Source organism: Anneissia japonica, unplaced genomic scaffold (genome assembly GCF_011630105.1).
Source record: "Anneissia japonica isolate Jap-2015-1 unplaced genomic scaffold, ASM1163010v1 scaffold287834_len5846547_cov211, whole genome shotgun sequence".
In the NCBI taxonomy this organism is placed as follows: domain Eukaryota; kingdom Metazoa; phylum Echinodermata; class Crinoidea; order Comatulida; family Comatulidae; genus Anneissia; species Anneissia japonica.
Genome location: NW_022704992.1, coordinates 2,953,891 through 2,963,624, shown reverse-complemented (window position 1 = coordinate 2,963,624; position 9,734 = coordinate 2,953,891).

Sequence of the window (9,734 nt, the reverse complement as noted above, 5' to 3'; positions counted from 1 at the left end):
TGATTATTGTTCTAACTAAATTATGAAATAAATTTCAGATGGTAACCACATTCAATTTAATTAAAATCAAAGATACATTTTATTGACCATAATTATTAAAGTATAGTATATGAAAACGCAACAAAAAGAATAGCATGAAGAACATACTAAATTCCATTGTTTCAATTACAAGATCATGTTGCAATAATGAATATATCACCGTAAATGGAAGAAAAGAGAATATTATAGTAAAGATATTTTGTTAAAACCGATTCACGAACTAAAATATATAGGGCCTAGGCATATTAAATTTTTCGTTTTCGCAACTCCTTCGGCGCTCCATATATTTGTTGAAATTTTAAGGGCCTGTTATAGAATCTTCAATGACAAATTCGTGGCTCTCCTAATTAGAATGAAAGTTACATTAGTAAGGTAACACAACTTCTTCATGATTCTCCTATACAACCTAACCCCGAGTAACTTGAAAGAAATCTCAGCAACACTTGCTTGAAATTGAATTTAACATTGGACCCGAATGATCACATCGAGCATTTGATGGCACTTCACATAAAGAACACTGCAGCGCCTATACAATTTATTATATTTATTAATATATGGTACAAACTTGCAATAAACTGTCTTCATAAAGTTTTAAACGAGGATAAATTTCATAAAAAATATATATTTCATCCAAACATTTAAAATTATTAAATGTAATTGCTACTCTTTTAAATAAACTCTTTTAGGCCCCTACGTCAACTTGGCCAAAAGTGGGGGGAGGGAGGGGGCTACATTAAGCGTTTAGTGCGAGTACGACTAAAAATTATTATGTTTAATCTTTCCTCGTCGGTGCTTGCATAAAACGTGATTTGGATCTAACATGTGTATAATGATATTGATAAACAATCGAAATTCTCTGTACAATATTATGCTAAACATTTACAGAGTGGACTTCCTTATGTTGTGGTTATATTAGATCCAGATATATTATTATTAAAGAAGTCCATTCAACAAACAACATAAAACATATACATATCAAAGTTATTAGGTTAAAGTTCTCATGTCGGTGCATGCATAAAACGTAATTTCCTAAAATTTAGTTATCTGAGATTGACAGACAGACAAAGTATAAAAAATATATATACTAATTTAACGAGTGGACTTTCTTGATTTAAAGAAATATATATATGTATATTGAGATACGCAAAGTTTAGAAGGTTAGAAGTTTAAAGGAGAGGACTTCCTCATGTTGTGGTGATATTGGACTGTAATATCATTAAAAACCATTCAACAAAACACATAACACATAACAAAATTATTAATTTAAACTTTCTACTTCGGTGCATGAATATAACGTAATTTTGGGATATATGAGATTTACACAACATTTGAGAATGTACTGAATATAAAATATATATATATTAATATATAATATTTTACATTTTATCAGCAATCTATCAGAAATACGGGAATTGGTTATACTGCAAAGCCTTCTGAACCCGTGCAATACTAAAACTGGGATCCAACAGGCAGTGAATATTCCATTTTGATTTAGTGTAGATGTTTTTTACATATTTTTATTTTATTTTTATTCTTTTTATTTTGTATGATTCATATGTTATATTTTCCACAGAAAGATAAATGAATGCCTGAACTGATATTTTATTGGTTTCATATTACTTTATGTACAAAACAGATATCATAAATCATCTATTGTCCGACTGTGTGCATTGAACATTTGACGATGACGATAATATCTACAAATTCCCAACCGTAACTTAGGCTACGAGCCTCGCTTGACACTTCACATCAAAGGGCCTGTTATTTAATTAATCTTGCACAACTTCCTCCTCCTCATCATCATCTTCTTCATCATCATAATTATTAGTTATCCATAGCAAAGTAGGGAAAAAAGTGTGTTCAATAATAGACGTCTCATAATGCACGAAGTGTACTTCAAAGAAACTAGAAAACAAACACTTTTCAAATATCTAAAATTTATCTTCCAGCGACAAAACAAGATAGCTCTCTTCTCATGACCCTCCGAATGTGGGAACCCATCTGAGCGATAGCCAGGGTAAACTCTGGATCCGCGCTTGACATGTATTTAATGCTTAAAAAAGGTATTTACAGTATATTTATTTATAGAAAATAATGTTGCATATTAGAACTATCAGAAATAAATATACAGATAAAGGCTCCCGAGGCATGTCTCCAAATTCTCAACCGTAACTTAGGCTACGGGCCTCCCTTGACACTTCACATCAAAGGGCCTGTTAATTAATCTTGCACGGCTTCCTCCTCCTCATCATCATCTTCTTCATCATCATAATTATTAATTGTCCATAGCAAAGTAGGGAAAAACTATGAATTCAGAGTGTATTCAATAATAGACGTCTCATAATGCACGAAGTGTATTTCAAAGCATCTAGAAAAAAAAAACTTTTCAAAGGAGAACCAGAAGACTCCCCCACCCCTTATCTTTGTCTTCCAGCGACAAAACAAGCTAACTCGCTTCTCATGACCCAATAGCAATGGTAAATTCTGGATCCGCGCTTGGCATGTATTTAAGAGAAGTGCTTAAAAAAGGTATATTTACAGTGTATATTTATTTATAGAAAAGAATGTTGCATACTATAACTATCAGGAATAAATATACAGATAAAGGCATGTTTTTGTCTTGGCTTGGTACGGTAATTTAGTAAAGAAATGATTATATGTCCTAGGCAAGTGTATGGAACCTTTAGTCTAATTTTCTGCAAAAGCTCACTATGTGTAGTAATTGACCTACTTGATTTGGATAAAAGGTAAGCCCACTAGACACTAACTTTCAACTGAAGAAAAAAATTTCTCCCATAAACCTTTTTTTAATATAGGCTTTTTGATCAGTAGCAATTATTTGACTAATTACTGATTGTAATCGTTCGTTGTATTCTAATACAAAAGCAATAATCTTATAGTCAATATTCAATAAGCTGATATGACGCCAATTTTTGAGGTCTTCAGCCTCGCTTTTTTGTATAGTAAACATATATTACTCATTTGTTGTGAATTAGAAAGTTCACCTTCATTATATGCTTCATTAAACGTTTTACATAACATTTCTTCTATGACTCCAGAAAGCTTTATAGAATTCTGCAGTTAGGCCGTCAGGGCCTGGCGACTCGTTATTTTTCATTGCAAAGACCGCTTTGCTACATTCAATTGTAGTTAGTGTGCCAGCACAAGCCTTTTGTTCATTGTCGCTAAGCGACGGTATTCTACAATTAGCTAAGTAATCAGATATTGTGTATTCGCAGATATATCTACTTCTATACAAATCACTGTAAAAGTTATGTTCCTCACAAAGTATTTTGCTTCTTTTTGTTACATATGAACCATCTTCGAGTTTAACTTTTTCTATATGTTTCTTGGTAGACCTAGCTTTTTCGAGACCAAGGAAATATTTATTATTTGTTTCCCCCTTTTCAAACCAATCCGCCCTAGATCTTATTTGGGCACCTCTTACTTCATTTTGATAAATGTTTTCAAGGGCTTTTTGTTTATTTTCTAAGTGCATGACATCATTTTCATTGTTAAAGTTACTTTTTAAAAGGCAGACTATTTCTTTTTCTAATATTTTTTTCCCTTATTACACTCCTTTTTTTTCTTTTTTCCAAATTTTATTGAATATTCTTTTATTTCTACTTTGCACAAATCCCACGTTATTCGCCAGGATTTTAGGTTTTTATACTTTTTCTTATTTGTGTTAATTATTTTAATTATATCTTGGATGCATAAATCATCATTTAAATAACTGCAGTTAAATTTCCATGTACCAGGGCCTCTAGGGAGGGAATCTATCTCTAATTTAATAAATGTAGCTAGGTGGTCTGTTAGGATGGCAGGCTTTATATCTGCTTTTTTTTATTTGATTATGTTGGATTAGCGTGCTACTTATTAACCACATATCTAGACGACGGTATATTTCATTTTTTCTTCTCCATGTAAATTGCAATTTGTCTGCATTCTTTGCATGCCAGACATCTTCTAAACATAATTGTTTATTAATTAATTTTAAAACGTTAACAGACTTGTCTTGTAGGGTGCTTATTGAGCTTCCTTTTTGATCCATTGCATTGCTTAATACACAGTTAAAATCTCCACCTATCATAATTGATTCATGGTTTAATGCGGATTCAGAGATCCATTGTTTAGTCAAATTAAAGAAAGTTGATCTTAGATTACTATCGTTCGGCGCATACAAGTTGATAATGGAAAACAAAAAATAATTTATCTTGATATTAATCAGGATTTTTCTACCTGTTTCATCTTTGCATGTATCTATAATTAATTCATATGAGAGATTTTTTTGTATCAGTATAGACACTCCTTTGCTATATGAGTTACCGAATGTATGGTATGAGTCGCCTTCCCAAAGCCAATCTATTTTTGAAATTACTTCTGTAGTTAAATGAGTTTCTTGAAGCAGGATGATATCCGCTTTCTGATTCTCTAACCATTTCTGATTGTAGTAAAGTCTGTCTCTTATACACATCTAGATGTGTATAAGAGACAGGGTTTAAGGAATCTACGACATTTTTTTTCCTTCGTGCAAGCTGATCTGTGGTGACCAGTTTCGAGACATATGTTGCACTTAACTTTCTGGTTTTCCTGTTCTTGGCCGGGGTGGAAAATCCGTGCTTTAAAATCGTTGATACTCACAAATCGAGGAAGATTAAAATTCGTCATTGACATCTCTACATAAACAGTCCGGTCTCCGTTGAAGCACTGAACAAGCTGACCTTTGATACGAAGCTTTTCTTTCTTGATTTCGCTTACTAATTTACATCCTAGCAATTCCAGTTTTGATTTAATACACGAGTCACTAACAGAAAGTGGTATATCTTTGATCGTTACTATAATCGTATTTTCTGATTGATGCTGTAAATACGGGTTTTTGCTGAACACTGATACCAGTTTATGTCTGATAAAAATGCCAGTAGTAAGTAATATTACCCTGTCGGCTCTGTCATCTAGATATATTCTCCAAAGGTCTCTGATTTTTTTAAGACCTAAGATGTGAGCAGGTTCGATTACTTCTGTTAAAGCAGTATATATTTCTTCTGCATACAGTTTTTCTGATGACATCGCAATGGCGTCGCTATGTTTCACGAACACAGGCTTAGGTTGCGGTCCGGTTTGTGAAAAAATGCATCCTAGTTTCTTAATCAATCATAAATGTTACACTAAAGAGAAGAAAATAATGTAAACTATCATTAACGGTTCCTGAGTTATGTCAAAGAGAGGGTAGGTTGAGTCTAAACATACAGGTGGAATTTAGCCCTTTTTTCCTATTCAAAACTTGTGGTCTGTCAAAAAGTTGTCAGATTGAAACTGACTAACCGTACCGGTGGCTATACGGCCCTGACAAAATAACATAGGCCTATCCAAAACAAGTCTATGTTTTATTAGGCCTATTGAAAAAAAACTTTTCACAAAATTCGGCCAAATATAGTTTGGCCGTGACTTTTCAAACATTACGGCCAGGCGAATATTTTTGCCAGATTTGAGGAATCTGGCCGTCAAAAAGGCCAAATGGCAACCCTGATTTTCATCAGTTGGCTGTGTCGTTACCACTCGTTACAGTTGAGTGAATCAGCTGACTCCCTGCTGTCTAGCGCAAATTTCTGAAATAAAAACTGTGGCAAACTGTTATTTTACACAAAATTGAGAAAGTGAAAACCCATAAAAATGAAAAGAACGGCCAAATTTACATTGGAATATCTAAAGTTTGACACGATTTTTTATGGGGTTACCGAATGCAAGCCTTTGAAAGTCGGTACATTTTAGGAAATTCCCTATCTTTTAACACTAGCTCAAAATCCTGTAGCACCAGTTTGTTTTTTGGGACCCAGTTCACGAGCCTCGTTTTCGTATACCGTGCTCCAAAATCGACGGTGCCGTCATTGTGGTCGCCCAACTACGAAAGCCTATTAGGGCCACTGAAATATATATTTTTATGTCGTAATTACGAATTATTATGTCGAAATTTCGACATACGTATGTCGTAATTACGACATACGTATGTCGTAATTTCGACATGTATGTCGAAATTTCGACATACGTATGTCGTAATTACGACTTATTATGTCGTAATTTCGACATACGTATGTCGTAATTTCGACATGTATGTCGTAATTTCGACATACGTATGTCGTAATTACGTCATAATAAGTCGTAATTACGACTTACGTATGTCGTAATTTCGACATATCATGTCGTAATTTCGACATACGTATGTCGAAATATCGACATAATAAGTCAATAATAGGTCAATGAATTAAAAATATTATTGATATAAAAGTGATGTTAAAATAGTTGGCATATTTCAAAATGGCTGCCAAAAATGTCATGTGTTGATCTTATTTGCAATGTGTATGTTTTTAAACTCAGAAACTAAAAAATTACCCACTGTATATCCCACACTGTCCCACAATGACAGGACGCTAAATACATTTCTGATTGTAGTAAAGTATGTTTCCATTATATCAGATAGTTCTTATATCTTTTCCTGTCATTGCATTTTTAAAGCAGATTGTTGAAAAACCAAAATTGAATGCAACATAAAGCAGGCAATCTATGGTCCTCTCCCACTTGTTTAAATGCTAATTCTTCCATGAAAGACAAAATAGAATTTGGAAATAACTAGGCAGAAGTTACCATGCTTCAACATGATACTAATACATAATAAAGTTTAATAACGAAAATGTTGCTGATATTGCATGTACTATGATTTTCAACAACAAAACTCTTTAGATGCAACAATAAGAATGCTCCAACACAAAATTGAAGAATGACCTTCCCAACAATACATTCATATAGTAAGAAAAGATGCACTTAGTTCATATTTGTAAACCAAAAACATACATGATATTTTTTACAAAGAAAAGAACATTAAATTTTAAAAAAGACCTAAGAATTAAGTGATGAGGCCCTGTTTAACTCTTTTACTGTATACAATATACTTTCATCATAATGAAGCAATTCCTACTGTATCACCATATTCATCTGTTGATCAGACTACTGTGATAGTGTATGAAAAACAAATCCAATTTATTAATTTCCAGTTAGCAAAATGTCTTAAACCACCAGCATTGTTGACCTCCTCCACTGTTGTTCCACAACATCATGAAAAATGAAATATTGTGCTCCTGAGTATTTGATATATGGAACAATGGTGTATTGTTCCAAATTAAGTAACCTGCTACTGCATTGTGTTAGACCCATAATGTCAACCTCTGTCAGACATCCAGATCTTACAATTATTGCATCTGTTTTACAATACAGTCATTGACCCTCTGCTATTTTAAGCCCCTATTTATTAAAAATTTTTTTTCTTTTTGCGAGAATGAGCTGTTTTAAACGCTGACGTATTTTAAGTCTCTTTTGTTTTAGCAGGCCTGTAGCCATTAGAATTGTAGAAAGGGGGGGGGGGTTTCTATAGTCCAGGTATATAAGTAGTCACAGAATCTGAAGCCTTTTCAGTAAAGTTTAAATACTTCACCATGATTTCACTATTTATTAAGAATGAAGTTATGAATCCATGTTGTTTTAGTCATATTTGGCATCCTATTGAAGAGAAGGGAGATTATTGACTGGCCATGAGTTGTACTGTTGTAACAACAATTTAACCACTGTTGTAACAATATTCATTAACCACTGTTGTAACAACAATTAACTACTAATTTAATAACGTACAATATAGAAGTTATGTACGTTGCTGTTTATATATACAAATAATCCGTGTAATAAGTCGTAATTACGACATACGTATGTCGAAATTACGACATAAAGTGGTGACGGGGAGGTTTAAATTGCTACATTGACTTATAATAATGAAGTTAACCAAGCAGTCGTTGATGCAAAAACGCCGTCTTCAGATATTAGCGGGAATTGTGCAAATAAAGAAGGTTACCAAATGTTTGTTGTTGCACCTGCTACAGGTGTGACGAACGATCAAACGATAGATAGGCAAAAGTTCAATATATAGACTGATAAAACTGCAGATATTAAACAAGGAACAGCGGCGATTGAAACACCGATGAAAACAAATCATACACACATCATACAGGCAGAAATAAATTGGTCCCCGTCCAAAGAGAAGGCAGCCATTGCATTAAGGGAGGGTATTACTTCAGATCCAGAAGTGGACAAAGAGAATAAACAGAAAGCTTGGAACAGGGAAACTTTGAATGAAAGCTCCATCGACAGCAGTGACGCGAAGGAAAGTAAACCATTATTACAATCTCCTTTACAGGATGGTTCTCCTCCATCATCCACCAACGCTTGTCACTACCCAGAGACGTCCTCTTAGCATCACATTGGAATCGATAAGGACAGAAGATACATTCATCGAAGGTCCCAACAAAGACGAGGAAGAACAATCCTTTGTACCGGTCAATGAGGACGTTGTGTTGAAACCACCGACGTCAGATAATGTTTATCTATATGTTTCATCAATGCAGAATATGGAACGTGAAGAAGAGAAAGACACGAAAGACAAAAATCATGAAAACAGCGGAGGAAGCAGCACTGTTAGAAATTGAAAGTACCAGGGAATTTAATTGCAATATCGTTTGGAAAATTATTTCAGTTTCAAATAATTATTTCTTTGCTAAAAAGTGTGTTCAGCCAAATCCCTTGATAATTTTGTTTCTACACAGTACATTGCTGTAATAAACCATAAAATTAAATACAATTTATGCAGTTCTGATTAAAAAAATATATTGACTTTTGATCAGCTTTGCAGCTCTTTATCCCGTATGCTTAGACATTATTGATTATGGGGATCTGGTGTCAAAAAGTGGCGAACTATATAATAAAAAGTAACAAGATACTTAGTGTTAGTATGGGTGACATTAGTATAAATTATTGTCTATGTCGAAATTTCGACATAAGTATGTCGTAATTACGACTTATAATATGTCGAAATTTCGACATAACAAAGATACTAGAAACACAAGATAGAGTTTTCCACACAAAAAAGTGTTCCACCGAAATGCATGGTGGGAATACAAACAATGGGACGCCCCTTACGGCTGGATCTAAAAAAAACTTCAACCAAACTTTCGTTACCAAGTCGTCGCGTATTTTATTGTAAATTCTCAATTAAAAAATTGTACACAATTGTACAATTAGTACAATTGTCAGGGGCGGATTTACGGGGGGGGGGCCGGCCCGGCCCCGGTCCCCCCTTTTGGGAGGTAAAAAAAAGAAAAAAAAAGAAAAAAAGAGAGAAAAAGAAAAAAATGATAGGCCAGAATGCCTCAAATGTTATGTTTGGTCGTCTAGAACACAGAAATTTCGCGGGGGCATGCCCCGGACCCCCTGCGACAGTGTTGTCTCAATTGGCCCAACTTTCGGCCCCCCCCCCCTTCCTGGCTCCCCCTTTTGGACATTTCTGGATCCGCTTATGGAGGGGTGTGAAGGTAAAGTGGGGGCCTTGATGATCAGTGGTGAGCGACTGGAGAGCGTGCAACTGGGGGGGTGGTGCAAGTAATTTATATTGGGGGGGTGGTGTGCTCCCCGTAGATACGCCACTGGTTTCTGGTTCTAAATCATGGTTTCCGTTACTGGTTCCTGCACTAACTTCCTACTGGTTTCTGATATTGGTCACTGGTAGTCTGTTACTAATTGGTTACTCATTATAAATGGTTACTTGTTTCTGATACTAACTGGTTACTGTTAACTCATTTATTGTAACTGGTTGACAA